Genomic DNA, 18,937 nt, shown 5'->3' on the forward strand with positions numbered 1-18,937 from the left:
TCTGGTTTCTATGCATTTATTTTTCTGTAGTGGTTTAAGCAAATAAAATGCAGTAACAAGAGGACTTTTACTGAGTTAATTAAAGAGGAGAGCAGTTCTAGGCAAGCATGACATTAAAGACTTGCCAAATACCTCTTTTCTGAAAATACTACCAGCCACTTTTAAGTCTGCTCCAATTCTTAGGCTTTAATGGAAAGTCCTTTCCAGACCAACTTGTTTGAGTTTCAAAACAAGTTGGCTGTTGGCAAGTGTGTAAAGGCAAATGGGCAGGAGGAGAAAGGGGGGTTATGGGGAAAATAGGGAACAGAGTGCCTCTGAGATAATAGCTTAAAAGTTCTGTGAGCGTCCCCCTCCCAAAGCATTGTCACAACTTTGTTCTGTCTGAGGCTCCCAATTCAGGGATTGTGTGGTGAACCAGTTTCAGCATTTTCTAAACTCTAGCTGAAATTGGCCCTTGATGTCTAGAATCTGTTTGATTTAACATTCTTGTGCTCTTTCCCCAAGTTTTAAAGCTCTGTCCTGCTGTGTTGGCTTTGACAGGAAGCCTAAATCTGTCCTCACTTTCTTTAACCAACATTGCCACAAACAGCTCTGTATTAAAATCAATGAGAGATTTGACCTGTTAATTTCTGAAGTAGCCTCTGGTATGCAGAGTGGCTCTGCAATATTGTCTGGCTCTCAGATGTGAGAAATGACACTTTGTATTGTCCATTGGGTGTTAAAAATGTATAGATGTGAAGTAGATTGGGAGGTCTGCCAGTTCAAAGTTAATGGAAATTCTCATAATTTCCCCAAGTGACATTAGTGACCTGGGCTTGAAGTGAAGCCAGGTCTGGTTTCACATCATCTAACATTTCACTAAATGTTTACTCATTGATATACAATTTTTATTAGCTATGCCAGAATTTCATAATTTACCACAACCTCTGGATAGATATTTTCCTTTTACAGTCCAGAAGATGTTTATGATGGTCTTTGGAGATGCATTAAAGGGGTGTTAGCACAAATAAAGCTCCCTTCGTTAATCTCCAGGCAAGCTGCAAAAGCAATTTAATCTCGGCTCTCTGGATGCCCGGGGTGCTGCTTTAGCACAGAAGGATCCAACAAGTGCACTCCAAAGCTCTGGAGGGCAGATGCTGCATGACCTGGAGCTGCTGCAGTGGGAGAAGGCAGCACAAGGATGCTGAGGGGAGAGAGCCCTTCTCAAAGGCAGCCCACCAACAGAGTGTTATTTTTCAAAATGTACCCACTCAACCCAATGGCACCCACAGCGGGGAAACATAAGCTAAATTAGTGACCTTTCAGGCCCAGATGTTAAGAGAGTAGAATAGCTGAGAAATCCAAGGGCTAAGGTCAAGATAAAGAGTGCTGCATAAATGCAACAGCTGTAAGGCACTGAAAAGGCATCAGAGCCAGAGAGCACCAGGAATATATAAATCACTCGGAGCAGTCTGCTGCAGCAAGGCGTGCTAGGCTAGACAGTCTCTTTAAACTATTGCCAACACTTCCCAAAAGTGTGTGGTTAAAATTAGGCTTTCCAAGTCCATATTTAGAAATTGAAAGGCACCAGAAGTACTGAGCACCCATCGAAGCATATGGGCTCACAAACCCTCTGGAAATCAGGTCACACATTCGAGGCAGGGCTTTCTGCGCTGCCTTGTCCCTGAACTGAGAATGTCTTGGTCTGAGGGCAGTGTTGCCTCCACTGCTTTTCAGATCCAGACTAAAGAAACAGCTAAGACTCAGCTTCTTGATTATGAAAAGCTTTGACCTATATAGAAAACTCAAGAAGCCTGAGCAGCAGAACTAATGAAATATGATTTCCAGCAGTTCTGTCCACCCTGATTTCCCAATACCCATAAGGAGTGACTTAGAACAAGGCCTATCTCTTCTATACTCCCCTCTTTTTCATAGAACTTGCATAACTTTAGTGTCTTCATCGAGGGTGTTTAGAGTTAGCCCATGTTTTCAAACATCTCCTTGCTTATTTGGAAATATTCTCAAGGGTTTGGGGACCCTGTCACTTATAGTACAGGTTATACAAACCACAGAGAGAAACAAACTCAAGGGCTTTGTCTTGTTGATGTGTCTGCAGCTTCTCTCATTTATTACATAATTGTTACAAAGTAGGACCCTTCCAAAGGCTACATGTATGCTTACAGAGACTTTTTGCAATCTGGTTTTGTCAGTCTTTTTGTTGTTTAGGAAAAAAACTGGAGGCTGGTTTGCGCTAAGGTATGTACTATATTCTCCAACTTGCTTTACCAAGAAATTGACCTGAAACATTCTAAAATCTGAGAGGTGGAAAAAAAAAAAAAGAATAAATCACCTTTAATTGCTACATATGGCCAAAAAATTTCCCAACAAAAACCAGTTAGTTTACAAGTCTCCTTGTTTACTCACAGACCGGAGTCAACTCACAAAGGATGTAATTCTTCATCTCAGATGGGAGATAAACGTTATTCCCCTGGACTCAGACACACATATCTGTAAACAACAGTGAGTATTCCTTTGGTGGATGCAATACCTGTGACCCCAGCTGCTCCCTGTGCTCTCTGCAGGCAGAGGCTGCAGCAGGAGTTCACAGGAGCAGCAGAAACAACTGATTAATTTGGGCACCAGAGAGCCTGAGCTTTATTGCAGAAAACACCAGGCTCCATGTGGGAAGCCGACCAGCAGAAAAATCTCATGAACTTCTGGGCTTTTTACTTCACCAGGTCCCAGTTTGGTCAGGTAGAGTTCTGGTTTATTCACTGCTCATTGGTTTTGAAGGCTCTGATTGTGTAAACACTCGTGTGTTTGTGTTTATTCCTGTGGTTTCAATTTTTGCTCAAAACTGTTGCAGGAAGTTCAGTGTCTGTGTTTGTCTTTCATATGGAATCGAGTTCTATCAATATGGCCTAATTAAAATGAAAATTAGGCAGCGATTAACAACTATTTCCCAAATCAAGAGGAAGCAAAAAAGCCCCTTTGAGACAATGCAAAGCTTTGTGCCTTCTGACAAATTTCTGTCTTCCCCAGTCCTTGTCACATTCAGGCTTTACTGGCAGGAAGAAGAAACTCATAAAAATACTCTTGCTTTCTCAGAAAGGTCTGTTTTTCCATTTAAAATATCTTGGAGAAAATACCCCACTAGCAATTTAAAATTTGTTTTCTCAAAGCAAACCAAAATGTACTACAGCTCATCCATATGTACATATAAATACAAAGCCATAAACAAAACACTTATAGAATCCTTGATTATTAACGTGTGTGTTTTGTAACATTTCTGGTTTCCAGACAAACTTGGCTCACCTGAGGGATCTTTGCTGCTCTGACAGATGCTCAGAGCAGCTGCAGGGCCCCTGGTGCTGGGTTTACACTCACAGGTGAGGCTGCTCAACCCCACCCTGCAGGGGGATCACAGAGGCTGCTTTAAAGAGCCCAGAGCAGGGCAAGGAAACACCAGGAACATCCTTGTTTGAAGCAGTTTGATGGGTTTGAGTTGTGCTCAACCCTGTAGGCATGGGTGATGAGGGTAAAAGCCATACTGGACTTCTGTTCACAAATTCTACCAATTATTTTACTTAAAACCTTCTTCCACTGTCCTCACCCACATCAACAGATACTATAAAAACAGGTTAATTACTTGAGCCAAATAACTTATAAAACAGAAAAGGGGGAATTGTTATGGATAGATAATGAGATGATTGGCTCTCACAATTAAAAGATAACTATTGTGTCAATATTGAGAAAAGCTTCAGTGATGTACAGTTATGTTATTGTAGTTTAGATGCCCTCTGTTCTCCCCACAGTTCCCTTTCCCCCTGTATTGCTGCCATCACACAGCCTGGGCTGTCCAGGACAGGTACAAAGAAGCTGCACAGGTGTCCCTGGCATGGGGCAGGTGGGGATGGAAAAGCTTGGGGGTGCTCAGGGGGTGGGCATGGCAACACCTGAGCTCCAATCCAGGTACAAAGCAGTTTGCACTGATAAATGGCACAGAAGAGCTGAATGACAGACCCTGGGAGGGGCCAGGGCTGGCTGATGCAACCCCAGGGGTATAAAACACTGAGCATCCAGCTTGAAGATGAACCAGCCATGTGGTATGCACAAGGGGTAGTTCTCAGTGCTGTGAATTTTTCCTTATATAGTCCTTTGTTGTATTTTTGTCAAGATTTAATAAGCCTTTTTAACTTTTCAAAGAGAGCAGTTGTCTCTCACACTGTTGCAGAGCTGCCCAGGCAGCTGAGCCCCAGGCAGGGGCAGGGCTCTGCTGGCTCAGGCAAGGTCAGTCCCTGCTGCAGTGTTTGCCATGTGTCTCTCCAGCAGCTGCCAGAGCACAGGGAGCAGCAGCAGGCACAGCCACGGGCTAATGAAGCTCATCTGGTACATTAGGTACAGGAGGTGTAATGCAGAAGATTGCATGTTCAAGCCCTGCTATTAGCTCATGCAAAAGTTGGCTGTGTGCTCTTCCTGAAGATGGAGTGGAGGCTTGCAGTGTCATTACTGGGAATAAAGATGATAAATGACACTTGCTTTTCTAACCATGTGCATCTTTTCCCTCCAGTGTGACTCAAGTTCCTCCTGTGATCCACTTGGGGCAGCTACCACTCCAGGTTTTTCATTCTCATGCCTTTCACCAAGCCACTTGAAAGCATTTCCTCTTGGATGAGAGCACCTCTTTCTTTGTATGCAATTCTGCATGTTCCTGACTGGGTGAGGAGCCCTGTGGTGGTTTTGTATCCCTGTGTCTGGACCTGTTTCATCCTCCCCTGTGTATTCACCAGGGTCTAGGGCTCTTAATGTGTCTCAGGGATTGTGCAGGGGCTCTGGCTGATTTGGGTGGAATCACTCCACAGGAGCATTCAGAATCTGGCTGCTGCTCTGTGCCCTGCCCCACATTCCCTCACAGCCCAACAGCAAAGGGCACAGAGGGATGAAGGCTTTGGCTTTGAGCCCAGAGCCTGCACTGAGCTGATTCCAGGGGCTCAGCTCTCCTTCAGGCAGATCCTTAGGGGGCTCAGCACTCAGGAATATCCCTGCTGATGGCAGAGCAGGGGTGTCTGGAGAGCTCAGCATCTTTGCACTGAACTCTCTGGACTCCATGGAAGCTCCTCCTGGTGCTTGAATCAAAAGCCAAACTCACCCTGCTGTCTGTTCCTCACTGTGGGGAAGCACTGCCTTCGTCTCTCCAAATGAAACTCTCAATCCACTGAACTCAAGAGGACTTTTGCTTTTAGCTTTGGCTGAGTAACAGGATTTCTGCCTCTCTGCCTCCACATGTTCACCAGTGACCCTGGGAATGTCAAACATCTCCTTTTGTCACATCAGGGCTCAGCTCTCGTGGGTGTGTGCAGCCACAGCTTCTCTGCTCCCAGGTCTTCTGCGTGCTGAAGGAATGAAAAATGCTTTAAACAGTCAGTGACAAATTTAGTCCTTTCATGGGAGTCCTCAACCAGCTCATGGGATTCATATGGCAGACTGAATTTCTCTGTAAATTAATCCACAAAAGTGGTGATCCCCCTGGGGTGCTAGTGATACCATTCAGAAGTCACAGATAACATGTTTGCCAATGTTCTGTAGTATCAATGCTGTTGTCTATCTTATTTTCTCCCTTATAATTTCTTCCTATTGGTCTTTTACGTGGAACTAGCATTTTTGTCCTAATTAGACAATTGCACATTATGATACACTAATTTGTTAACCTATGTTCACAAATCTTTTAATTACAGCCGTTGTCTTTGATGTGCTGTTATTATTCAGCAACAGCAGTAAACAATTCAACAGCTAACTGGAAGGAACTCATTATTTTCTGAGAGATGTTGTCATTATTTTTCAAAGTATTTTTTTTTCCTAAAAAACAGGCAGTGAAGAACCAGAGAAAAACACAGAGAGTCACTTCAGAAACCAAGAACCTCACTTCACCACACTGATAGTTATTACTGAAAACACAAATATTTTTAAAGCATAAATAAATTGAGGAGTTATCCTTCACACTTGTAATCCCCAAGCCTCAAATCTGCCAGGGTGACCAGGAAGACTTCTCTGGAGTCAGCACAGCAACAGGTCCTGGATATGTGACCCTCCACAGTGCACCCAAATTTCTATGTAAGCATGTGTTAGATGGGACACAGCCACCTGGGAGAGGCTTTTGCTGATTTTTAAGGGTGAGGTGAGATTCCACATGCCTAATTCCCATAGGTACCCTTTAAGAGAAGGTTTAGCCCTTCTTTTGTCCTTACTTCTTGCTTAAGAAAACCATAGCTAGATGATGCATTTTTTCTCTTCACTGTCATTGAGCTGTCTTTAATCTTTTAAGGATTACATTAATGTTTTCAATAATTTTTCCCCTCTGGAGCAGGGAGGTATGGCTTGAGGGATCCCTGCTTGTGGTGATGCTTCACTTGTCTGGATGAGGTGTTTGTCTCCTAAAGTCTTATGCTCTTGATGATGCCACACTTATCCCACCACAGCCCCGTTCATGTGTGAACACCATGAAATCCCAGAGGGCTCTGGGTTGGAAGGCACCTTGTTCCACCCCTGCTTTGGGCAGGGAACCTTCCATGAGACCACATTGCTCCAGGTCCCATCCAAGCCAGCCCTGGGCATTCCCAGGGATGGGGCATCAGCTTGGAGGTCACCTCCCTTCAGTTTTCAGTGCAAGTAAGCAAACTCATGTCTGGTGTGTCTCTGACTGAAGGAATGGTGCTGTTTGTTTGGGGCAGCCCTGCAGGTTTCTCTGTGACCCTCCTTTCCACCCCTCCTCTGAGCAGCTCACATCTGCAAGAGATAAGGACTTTGTCCTGGTGCTGGTGTTGTTTGAGGCCACCTCGCCCTGCCCACTGCTCCCAAAGCCACACAGATATTTCACTGAGTGGGGAACCTGTGAGCCCTCAATGCCCAGGCTCCAGCCTCTCAGCAGCCCTTTGTGTTTCCTTTCCCTCCCCAGGAAAGGGAGGTGTCACATACAGATTTGGATTTTAGCTGGAACTATCAAACTGTGGAGGCTTGTGTTTTATCACCAAGCACAGCATGAAGACACCACAGTTGCAATGTACAGATTGCCAGGAACAGACTGTCTGTCTTGAAGATCAAGTTGTCCATGTGAATATTTGCCAGCTGCAAAGGACAGATTCAGATTTCTGGATGCTCCACTTTCCCAAGCCTGGGAAAGACTTTCTCCTGATTTTGCATCCCTCAAAAGATCAGCAACAGCTGCTGAGACCTCTTATAAGAGTAGGAAGAGGGAAAGGGAAGCATAACCAGGCCATCTGTTGTAAAACCACAACTCCTTATTGATTTCAATAGACTATTTTTGGTCCAAGCAGTTCCAGCACACAAGCACTCACACACCCTTTCTGCTGGCAGCAGAAAGCCGTGGCTGTTATTGAGAACAGCAAAGCGAATAGCACAAAGTAGCATTGGGTCTCCAAAGCAAAATCAGCCACCCCTCCTCATTCCTGGCAGATGTTTCCCTAACCCCTTCTTAAAGCCTTGTAATGATGGAGGTGTTACGCCCTTTCCAGCAAATCTCCTCCGGTGCTGAACCCTTCCTGCCCTCGAGTGCTTTTTCTAATGTGCAATCTGTGTCACCTCGGCGGCAATTTAGGGCCATTATTTGTTGCTCTACCCACTTTTCTGGAAGAGAGGAGCAGAGCAGATGAGATAAGAGCGAGAGGAAGGGAAGACATCGGCAGAGTTTCCTGGGAAGCAAGCCTTGCTGACCTTTCTGTGCTTTCCAGCCTGTCTCATTTCTCCTGCTCTGGTTTCCACTCCATAAAACCCAGCAGCGAACGTGCCGTGCTGCACAGGCTGGGGAGAGCTTGGAGGGTTCATTTTGTCACAGTTTTAAAATGTCAGATTAGGCTGCACAGTCACATTAGTACTGTTAGCTTTAATATACTCGATACCTAATCTGCCAGGGCTTCTTTATTGACAGGCTGCCTCTCTATTTGAGCTTGAATAAACTTGTGCATAAAATGTTATCAGCAATGACAGCTGAAAAGAGGTCTATTGCTCTTTAAATTTTTGATGGGAGGCAAGCATTCTGTCATTTGTGATAGCATTATATGTAATCCAACATAACAACTTGATAGTCTGATATAACAACATTCCAGCTTCCCTGCTACCATTGTAAAGAGATGCTGTGTACAAGCTGCTCCTACATGCAATAATATCAGCACTGACAGCTGGTAAAAGAGTCAAGCTCCTCTCTTTCCATTTCTGGGAAGCAACCCTCATCTTTAGTGATATTTTTTTTCCTTGGGTGTGGACAAATCTTTGCCCAAAAGTCCTGGGGAAATTGTGCTGGTTTGGAAATTCATTACAGGACAGAGTTGTCTCATGGGATGTCTTTATTTTCACAGGGCTGTGGTACAGTGGGATGGAGTTCTGTCCTGTGCCGCAGCACAGCAGTTCCTCAGAGCCTGTGCTCCCTGCATGTATTTCACTTACACCTTCCAAGTTCTCTCATCACTGTTGGTTTCCACTGTTGCCCCAGCCCTGGAAGTTTCCCAGGCCAGGTTAGATGGGGTTTGGAGCAGCCTGGGATAGTGGAAGGCATCCCTGCTCATGGTGGGGGATTGGAACTGGATGAGCTTTAAGCCTCTTCCAATCCAAACCATCCTGATCCCCTGCCAGGCAGGGACTGAGTGCTGTCACCTGGAGCCCTGACCTTCTCCTGCCTTTGCTCTCAAGAACCCCAGGATAATCTCACCCAGCAGTTTTCAGTACAGCTCCACTCTGCCACCCTGCAGGGACTCTGATCCTGCTCCTCCAGAGAGCACCTTTCCCCTCATGCTGGACACTCCCTGCATCCACACTCATGCACAGGAAATGTAATACATTAATCAAATGTTTTGACCAGTACTGGTTTATTAATTGAATTTTAACTTTTTATATTGCCATATTTTAACTGCTTAAGGTCAGGTAATTTGGAAATAAACTCCAAGTTAGTTCTCACAAGAAGAAGATCAATACACAGGATAAAAGATATCCATTGGATTATGAACAGATCCTGTCCTAAAGAAATAGCTACTCTGCTTTTTCTTTTGATTTTCACTCTTTTATATCTCCTCCATGCATGTATAATTAAGTCAATGAAAATCCAGTGGAGCAATGCAGTTTAATTTAGCTGAGCTGCACCAGTGTGAAACTGGTATTGGAGTAAGGATCAGTGCTGGCTGATGGGGCAGCACCAGCTCTGACAGTCGTGTCCAGAACCACTCCATTTCTTCACATATTCCACTGCACAGTACAGCAACATCAGCAATCCCCCAAGAGTCATTGAGAAATATCCAGAGGTATGCTCAAATGGAGGAGCACAGTTAAAAATTGCACCATATGCTCCTGAACGAGCTGTCAGGCAACACTTCCAGACAGGTGGATACCAGACCCAAGCACAAATAGCTGAGGTGTATTTTAAGGCACAGGTTTGAGGAGGAGGCTGTGCTTCACCTGATCTCTGGTTGGCAGAGAACACTGTGATAACCTCACCTGCCCCTGCATAGAACAGGAATCACAGAATTTCACAGGGGGTGGTTTTCCCTTCTGTTCTCGTTTTTATTCCTGTCTGTACATGTCACAGCATTACTTACATTTGTGCTTAAATCTCTCAGCACAGAATCACAGAATGTGTTGGGCTGGAATGGGACCTTGTAGTTCATCCCATTCCACACCTGCCCTGGGCAGGGACATTTTCTGCTGTCCCAGGTGCTCCACGCCCTGTCCAGCCTGGCCTCGGGCACTGCCAGGGATCCAGAGGCACCCTATGCCAGGGCCTCAGCCCTCTCACACTCCAGACTTTCTTCCTAGTATCTAATCTAATTTATCTCCTTTTCATTTAAAACCATTCCCCCTTGTTCCATCAAAACAGGCCCTGCTAAAAGGTTTGTCCTCATCTTTCTTACAGGCTCCTTTCAGATACTTGAATGTGCTCTAAGGGCTCCCTGGAGCCTTGTCTTGTCCAAGCTGTACAATCCCCAGCCCAGAGCCTTCCCCACAGGACATGTTCTCCATCCCTCTGTCACAGATGAGTAATGGGAAGGGTGACTCTCACAATTAAAAGGCAAATATCCTGTATATATGTCAGGAGCAGCTTTATAGATTTATAGTTGTGTTTTCCCCCCCTTGTGCTGTTCTCAGGGGTGCCCTGGGTTTGGGACATTTGGGAGGGTCACTCGTTCCTGTGGCAGCCCCTGAGCTCCAATCAAGGTGTCAGGCAGGGATCTCCAGCACTGGGCAGGGCAGGGGGAGTCCATGGACAGAACTTTGGGAGAGGCCAAAGGGTTAAAAGGGGAAACCTCCATGGTGTGGGTGAGCACATGGTGGGAAAATCCTCTGCTCCCAGTGCAGAGGATTACTTTCTCTATTCAGTCTTTTGTTGTATTTTTGATAGGGTTTTAATAAACCTTTTAAATTTTTTGGAAGCGAGTATCATTTCTCACAATCTTTTGTCTTTTCTGAGGTGCATTGGTGTTTTCCTGCAGTCTGGACCCTGTGAGGAGACGTTTGTGCAGGAATGATCTCTCCAGGTGGAGGAGATCCCCTTCTCTCCCTGGCTGAGAAGGGGGTGCTGGGCAGGGCTGCAACCTGCACTTGCTGGGGTGTCACAGTGTGACATAGGAGGAATTTAGGGAAGTGAGGTAAAATATTTTTGTGTCATTTTTGTGTATCCGAGTGCACTGAGATACCCACTAAGGACAGACTTTTTTGCCATAATGTGACAACACTATTGACATTAAAATATAAAAATAGGAAAACATAAGATATAAAATAGGAGAGCAGAGTGGAGGGAGGAAGTCAGGAGAGCTGGAGCCATGCAGTGACCCTGGGCTGGAAGCTCCCTGCCTGCTGAGGTGGGAAACACCACGGGGTTTGTGCAGGCCACAGCTCAGGATGGATGGAGCTGAACAGCTCATCTCTGCACAGACAGAAAAATGTCAACTGTGAATTAAAGAAGGTGCCTTGAGTGGGTTTAAAAAGGGATCAAACCAGTGTTAGGGGCAACACCAAACTGGGTGAGGAAAATGCCTGATGGAGAGTAGCCTTACTGAGGCTAAAAAGGCTGATGCTGTCCTCATCAGAGCAAATCCACCAGTTCCATTTGGGGGAAATTCATTTTACAGGCAGGATGGTCCCTCCTCACCTGAAGTCCACACCTGTCCTACCTGCTGACCACCTCGGGGTGAGCTGAGGTGACGCTTCCTCATAATCCAACAACCTTTAACAGCAGCTGAGAGAGGTGTGTAATAAACTGTAGACAGCTTTTAGTAGTTGATAAAATGCCTTTTCAGTGATAATCTAAATCAGAGGATGAAAGAAGTGGAAGGAATCTGTGATTTTTTTCCCTCTTCCCGTGCACCAAAGGCAGGCTCTGAGGGGACAGGCACTGTACCTTACCACCATGGGTTAATTGAGTGCTGCTCCTTTAGGTCTCATTCATGCTGTATTTTTTCAGTAAACACACATCAACTCTGAAGATCTTAATTAGTCTTTGGAAAAACCCAATATGCTATAATTCTTCCACTGAGGTCTACATGGAAAACAAGGAACATATTTCAAATGCAATGGCAACAAACAAACAAGTGTGCACAGCCCCAGTCTATAGACCCAGTACACACACATGCACTTCCCTAATATGCTTGCTTAGGCTTTACAATCTGTTTATTAATTCGTGAGTAGACTTGATATGCCCTCTGGAAAAAATACTAAAATAATATCTCTCAATTGGCTTCACTGCTGTATGCCTCTAATTAAGTAATGTACACCTCCACTTGCTATTAAACAGTTCCATGATTTTTAACACCAGTGTTGTTTGGTGCCAGCTATAAAATTTTTTAACAGCTCTCCTGTTACCACTCTTCTCCTAAGTACATCAAAGTGGCTCTACATATTTGACCTTTCCCTTCCCTGCTCCCACATTTTAACCCTTCTTTCCCACTGCAGCAAGGAGCTGAAGCATTGAAGGTCTCACAGAGATGAAAATGAAAGATCCCCACTGCTTGGCACAGGAATTTCCACCAGCATGCCTCTGAGGGCAGAGCACTCTGGGCTTCCCCTCAGACTGACATATTTTCTGAAAAATCCCTTCACCAGGATTTCTTCTCCTGGGAAGCTGAGGAGCCTCAGAGAAAAATGAAAACAATAATTATCTGATTTGCTTCTGCTGTGTTTTGCTGCTTTGGAATGTGGTTTGGACATGGTTTACCAACACGTGGTTGTGTCATTGGTTTCACGTGAATTGTTTTGACTTAATGACCAATTACCATCAGCTGTGTTGGGGCTCTGGAAAGAGTCACAAGTTTTTCATTATTACCCTTTAGTCTTCTGTAAGTATCCTTTCTGCATTCTTTAGTATCGTTTTAGTATAGCAGAATAGAATAGAATAGAATAGAATAGAATAGAATAGAATAGAATAGAATAGAATAGAATAGAATAGAATAGAATAGAATAGAATAATAAATTAGCCTTCTAAGAACATGGAGGCAGATTCATAATTTCTTTCCTGCCATGGGGGACCCCAAAAATACCACAGCCAGGGATGGATTGAGGAACAAAATTCTGATTTTGTGAGTGAAACTACCCCACAGAAGTAAAGCTGATCCATAGCAAAGGCCAGCAGAGATGCTATGGCAGCATCTTCATGCCAGGAGCTGTCAGCCTGGCACTAAACTATCACTTTAAATAATACAGAAACCCTTTAGCCACCCCACAGTCTAACACCCAGTAATCTCTAACAAGGCAAGAGCAAATCCATGGGATTATTTTCCTTTTCAAGGTAAGCAGGGGAATGTTCTCAGCTGGAACTGGGCCACGAGGCTGACACATCTGGGGATGAGGCACATCCTGCAGTTAGGGGAGCCGGGTGGGTCCATCCAGGAATCACTCATACAAAGGGACCCTCTGGCCCAGTACTGAACCAATGGCCAACCAAAAACCTCATCTGGTAGAAAAGCTGCTGTGTTCTGACCAGTTTTTGTGGTCATTTAACCAAGGAGGAGCAAGGAGGAACAGCTCATTGTGGCTGAGGGAACTGCAGGGACCTGCTCTGGGCCACCATCACTGTGTGTATTTTCCTCTTACAATTCACAGATAATGAAAATTCTGATTTTCACCCATGAATTGAAGGAAGAAAAGCAGATCTGTGCCCTGTCCACAGGGAAGGCATAGGCAGATAACTGTGTCCACTGACACCATGGACATACTGAGCGCTGTTAGGAATTCTAGAATGGATCATTCTCAAAACCCCCAAATGTCTGATCTCTAAATCAGCACGGTGTGATCCCAGTGAGCAGGTCAGAGCAGTGATTGCCCTGTGGACACCCTGCCCAGAGCATGCTGAGTGGGACAGACAGACAGAGCAGCAGCAGCAAGGGCGGCCTGAGCTCGGCTGCAGCCCCAGCCCTTCTTGGGCAGTAGCTGCACGTCTTGTGCAGCAGCTAATGCATCTGTGAATGATCTTACCTGTCCGTGAAATCCTTTGTAACATCCCGGGAGCGTCACAGTTTAACAATACAAGTGTGAAAAACCCTCCTCCTGTTCTCAGCAGCAAGGAAGTCTGGCAAGGGCTGAAAGCACTTGAAATTAGATGCTGAAAGGCTTTTGCCAGCAAACCAGCATCCATCCACCCCAAGCGGCAGTCCAGGGCTCTCTGGTCCAAAGGTGCAAATGGCTCATGGCAGCTGTCTGCAAAATTACTTGTCCTGGGAGTTATCAGGCCGTGCCACATAGGATGTACACCAGATCCTGCCACAGACCTATGGAGCGTCTTTGTGGCCTTCAAACAATTTTTTCCTGGTTTTTGCTTCCTAAGATAAGTGGATGTTAGTAGTGATAAAAACGAGAGCAGGCTCCCGGTACTAAAGTGATTTCAGCATTTATTATAATAAAAGAAAGGCCCAAAGCAAGGGGGCCTGGGCCGAGCAGGAGCATTCCCTCAAGGATGGAGCAGCGCTGGTGCTGGGGCTGCTCAGCAGTGATGGCCCCAATGTTCCAGGTGGAGTGGGAGAGGTTCCCTGGGTCAGAAGCCCCTTTTTATCCTGTTTTTGGTCCCTTTGGATTGGTTTCTGTTGGGATCCTTCATTTGCATGAAGGTTTAAGGTGCTCGATTGGCCCATGACAGTTCTGTCCAGGCTGGCTCGTTGAGTTTGGGGGTGCTGCGCTTTACTGAGGTGTAATTTCTTATAACTACCCTTTTAACCCCTTTTACAATATAACAACCAAGCTAACAGTACATGCTTAACACTTACCAACTATTTTACAACGGTTTCTAACCTATTTTTAACAAGTGTCACAGCACCTGTCACTGGCTACATTTGCTGCCTGCTGGCCTCATGCAGGAGGGCTCACCAAGGGGAAGAGCCTGTCCTGGTACTGCCCTGCCTGTGCTGCCTCCCAGAGCTGCTCCCTCTCCAAATGATCTTCTGAACGGTGCACAGGTCTGTCTCAGCCAAGGCCCTTGTGTCTGCAGAGGAGAGTCAATGCTCAGGGACTGTTGTGCAATATTGTAAATCAAAGGCGACTCCGACGTTGGTGAGGGAGAGAGAACGATGCATCTGACTCCATGGATATCAGAAGGTTAATTAATTACTTTATTATACTATATACATTTAATCTAAACTGAATCTGCCAAGCACTCACTCTGCACCCACCTGCTCACGCTGCACAGAATCTCGTGACTATCACCCAACAGTCCCCACGCACACACTTGGCCCTGACAGGCCAAGGAAACAAAACATCCTCACTTTGGGTAAACAATCTCCATATTGCATTCTACTTTGGCACAACACAGGCACTGCAAGTGATAAGAATTGTGTTTTCCCTTTCTCTGAGGTTCAGAGAATGTGAATCTCAGAAAACCTTGGGAAGAATTGTGCCTTGCTTTCCTCTGTGAAGAGAAATGTGGTGACGCTGCAGGCGATCAGGGGACCCACACTGACAATCAAGGAGGGCACAGGAACAGCGAGCAGCACAGACCCACCAGGACGTGTCCCTCAGGACTCCCCAGAGGTCCCTGGAGCAGCCAGGGCTGTCACACCTGCTGGGGGTGGCACTCATAAATAACACCCCTGTGCCAGGGAGGTGTAGCTGTTTGCAGGCATGCAAACATGTGAAACAGGCAGACAGGTGCCATCAATCCAGCCTCAGCCCCAGCCAAGTCCTGCTGTTCACTGCTCAGATTCAGAGCACCAGGCACAGCCTGGAACTGACTGGTGTCCTCAAAAGCCACTTCTGAAGGCAGGTTTTGCTTGGAGGAATTGCTGTGTCCCTGCACTACCACTATCCCTAGAAGAGAAGTGTGCCTAATGGGGGAGAAGGGTAATCTCATTTGATATGAAATTATATTAGTGACAGTTCATTCCTGGCACTGCTCAGAGGGCTGGGCAGGCTGGATGGTGCTTTCATGGTACTTACTGATCCAAAAGTAAATAACTGAAAAGAAAATGTCACCAGGGGATGGGCCATGGGGAATGGGGAGAGAGCAGCAGCAGGAGCACATAGGGATGAGGTCAGGCACCATCAGAAGCCCAGCACACAGATGGGAAAGGAGGAAAAAGGGCAGCTATCCCTCAGGGCAGGGATGAAGATGAGCACAGGAAGAGGAAAAGGAGGAGTGGACAGCAGCAGAGCCTGCTTGGTTATCCCAGGGTGAAGAAATTTCCTGTAGTGGCTTTGCTGCCCTCAGTGCCTGCAGCTCACAGCAGGCAGGGCTGGCAGCTGCCTCTGCTTTGCCCCAGGACAGGCACACCACACATCTCTATCCTGCTGCATTTCTTCACTGAAAGACACTTCCACTGAATGGAGAGTCAGCAATTTGTATGCAACTCTACAGGGCAATCAGTGCTGTAGAACTGAATATTTGCACCCTGATAAAGACCTCATAAACACCAGGTCACTGCCAGACTCCTGAAAACAAAGCTCATCATCTGGTGCTTCATCATGTAACACCAGCCTGCCAGGTGAGCAGAAAGCACCAGCACACCCCATCTCAGGACACCTCTGGCCTCACCAAAGCTTCAGCCCGTGGGTCTGGGTGCACTGGTGAAACTGCTGCAGGTGTTCATGGCCAGGCAGGCCCACCTCTGTTCCTGCAGGTCTGAGCCTGCTCAGAGATGGAGCTGGGGCCCAGCCATGAGAAAGATGCTCCCAGTGCAGAGGAGGAAGAGCACTGAGACATTTATCCATGGATTGGGAAAGAACCTACAACTCCCAACCCACTTGGAGACAGTGCAGAAACAGCCCCAGCCCCAGCACCCTCCACCTGCCCTCCCACCTTCCACCCTCTGCAGCAGATTCCAGCTGCCTTTGCCCTTCAGACAGAACCCTGTGAGGGTTTCACTTCACAGAGAAGGAACAAGACCTGTGAGAGCATCCTTGTGAAGAAACAAGGGCATTCTCATCTCTCAGCTGGGGAACCAAGACCCAAATGACCCTCCTTGGCCCCTGCATCCAAGCCTGGAGGAGACAGCCCAGATCCCCTCCTGTGCCCAGCTGGGAACAGGCACTGCTGGGGCTCCTCACTGAGATAAATTAAGCTGCAGCAAGATTCCTTGGGTCCATGGACTGACCCCTTGCCTTGTTCCTGCTGTCAGAACACAACACCTGCACTGTCATTTAACAAACAGGTCAATAATTAGTTATTTCTGCTTAAAAGCAGCAATAAAGTACATTGTTTTGTGGTTCATTACTTACAGTTAGGAATATAATAAAACAACACCCACAACATCCACTGGCCATTTAAAGATTTTGGGAGCTAAGATTGCACAGACGACAATCCACTTTACACATTAAAGTATTCCAGGGAGTGGGAAATGACCTTGTTTGTGCCTTCAGGTGTCCAGGGGGCAGGAGGCCCTGTGAGATGCCCTTTCCCCTGGCCATGGTGGTGCTGAGTTCCTGGCAGAGCAGCACGTTCTGCAGGGCTGGGTTACAGCCCTGGGCCTGCAGAGCTCTCACATCAACTGCTCTGTTGCAGGAGGTGGTGAAGCAGCCAAATGGACTGAAACACAGCCAGGCCTGGCACTCCCCAGGAGCACAGGCAGTCTCTCACTTTCTTTTGCAGTCTTGTCCTTGCTGACAGCTCTGCTGCATCACATGCAAATGTCAGAAATGTCTGGTTTTCTTCTGCTCAGAAAGGAGAGGTTTGCTTTCTCCACAGTGAGGTCCCAAACTTTCTTTCTACCACTCTCTCACCTCCTCCTGCTCACTTCAGGCTGACTGTGGTCCACAGAGTCTTTCTGGTGGCAGCCTGCCTTACTTTGCCACAAGCCCAAGAAACAACCCAGCAAACAAAATTCGGAGATTTCTTTTGGTTGATGCCTTCAGCTGGCTCAAAGTGAGGACCACCAGAGCTACCACAGGAAATCATCATCAGCATATGATGATCTCTGAGGAGACCTCAGTGGTTTCTACTCAGAAAGCTGAACACACACTGGACCTCCCATTTTCCCCTGTGTTGAGGGGGCTGGTGGAGGAACAGCCACTTTCCATTTTGTCTTGGTTTGAAAATCCAGGTGTCTGCTAAGGAAGGCAGGAACCTCCCTTGAAATGGAAAATGTAAACCCCCTCTCTCTGAATTATTGTAATTTTGAAATTAAGGGGGTCTCAGGCAAAGATATGGGAGCAGGAATAACAGTTCTTTATTAGGGAAGGAAATAAAAATAAAATTTCAAAATGGAGTAATATAAATACAATTCTGCCAGAGTCAGCAGAGGAGCTGCCCCCTGTGTGTCAGGGGGTGTCCCAGCCCCATCCCAGGGGGGCTCAGCCCTCCTGCAGTGCCAGCTGTGGCTCTGCTGCAGCAGGGATCCTGCACAAGGGGGGAGTTTTCCTCTGCAGCTCCAGGGCTGCTGCAGATGGGCCTGGGCTCCCTCTGGCCATGCAGGGCAGCAGAAAGCTGCTCCTCTGGCAGTGCAGGGGGCAAAGGCTGCTGTGCTGTGCCAGGCCCAGATTGGATCCAGGCAGGAATGCTTGGCTCCTCCCCTGGGCGGAGCATCTCCCCATGGGATGCTGGGATTGGATCAGCCCTGCAGGGACACTCAGTGGCCATGGGCAGCAGAGATCTGCTGGAGGGAGGGTTGGTGTGGGAGAGATAAAGAAAAAACTGCCCCAAGGACAGCAGAGAGCTGCCCCAGCTCTGACAGATGGGGATAGAACACACACTCAGTTAAATATTTTAGCCTAAGACACAATTCCAGGGCTATGTCCTATTGAGGCACAGCTGTGTCACACAGAGGGGACAGCTTGGTGTCCACACTCACTCTGTGCCACTGCCACAAAAGCTGCCAAGCCCAGCTCTGCCCTTTCAGCCACTTCCAAAGCTCACAGAGCTCTCTCTGTGCCTTCACACACAGCTGTGAAAGCTGTATTTAATTTTTCTCATGCCCCCACCAAGGTGACCAGTCCAGCTCTGCAGTGGGTGCTGCCCCTCTCGTTGGGCACACAGAGGGCAGCCACAGCCTCTGCTCCCTGTTTGAACATGTGCTGTGGAAGGGATAAGCATCAAAGAAATTATTTTTTAAAACATTTATTGGCATGCCATTTCAGGACAAAGGGTTTTTTTCTTCCTCCACGTTATCACAAGAGGAACAGACCAATCAGGGCCATTCCCTGAGCCATTCCCTCAAGGGTTTGGTGCAGGGCAATGTGTTACAGGAAAGCAGCGCCATTGGTACTCTAAACCATTTTTACCTGTGCTGAAATATTACTGAATTAATTCCTTGTGCTGGGAACAGTCCCCACATGATCCATCTGGGATACAAGGCCATGTAGATGGAACCTGAATCCTTTCCATGGTCTGATGTTTCTCTCCTGCCATCACATCCTCACTGCAGTGTCATGACAAAACACATTATTCTGATGAAATACACCTGGGAGAATTCTTCTGTGGCAATTAAAGAGGGACACCATGATTTTACTGTAAATTAGAGCCAAAATATCTACAGAAAGTGAGGCC

The sequence above is a fragment of the Melospiza melodia genome, chromosome 21, assembly GCF_035770615.1.
Source record: "Melospiza melodia melodia isolate bMelMel2 chromosome 21, bMelMel2.pri, whole genome shotgun sequence".
NCBI lineage: Eukaryota > Metazoa > Chordata > Aves > Passeriformes > Passerellidae > Melospiza > Melospiza melodia.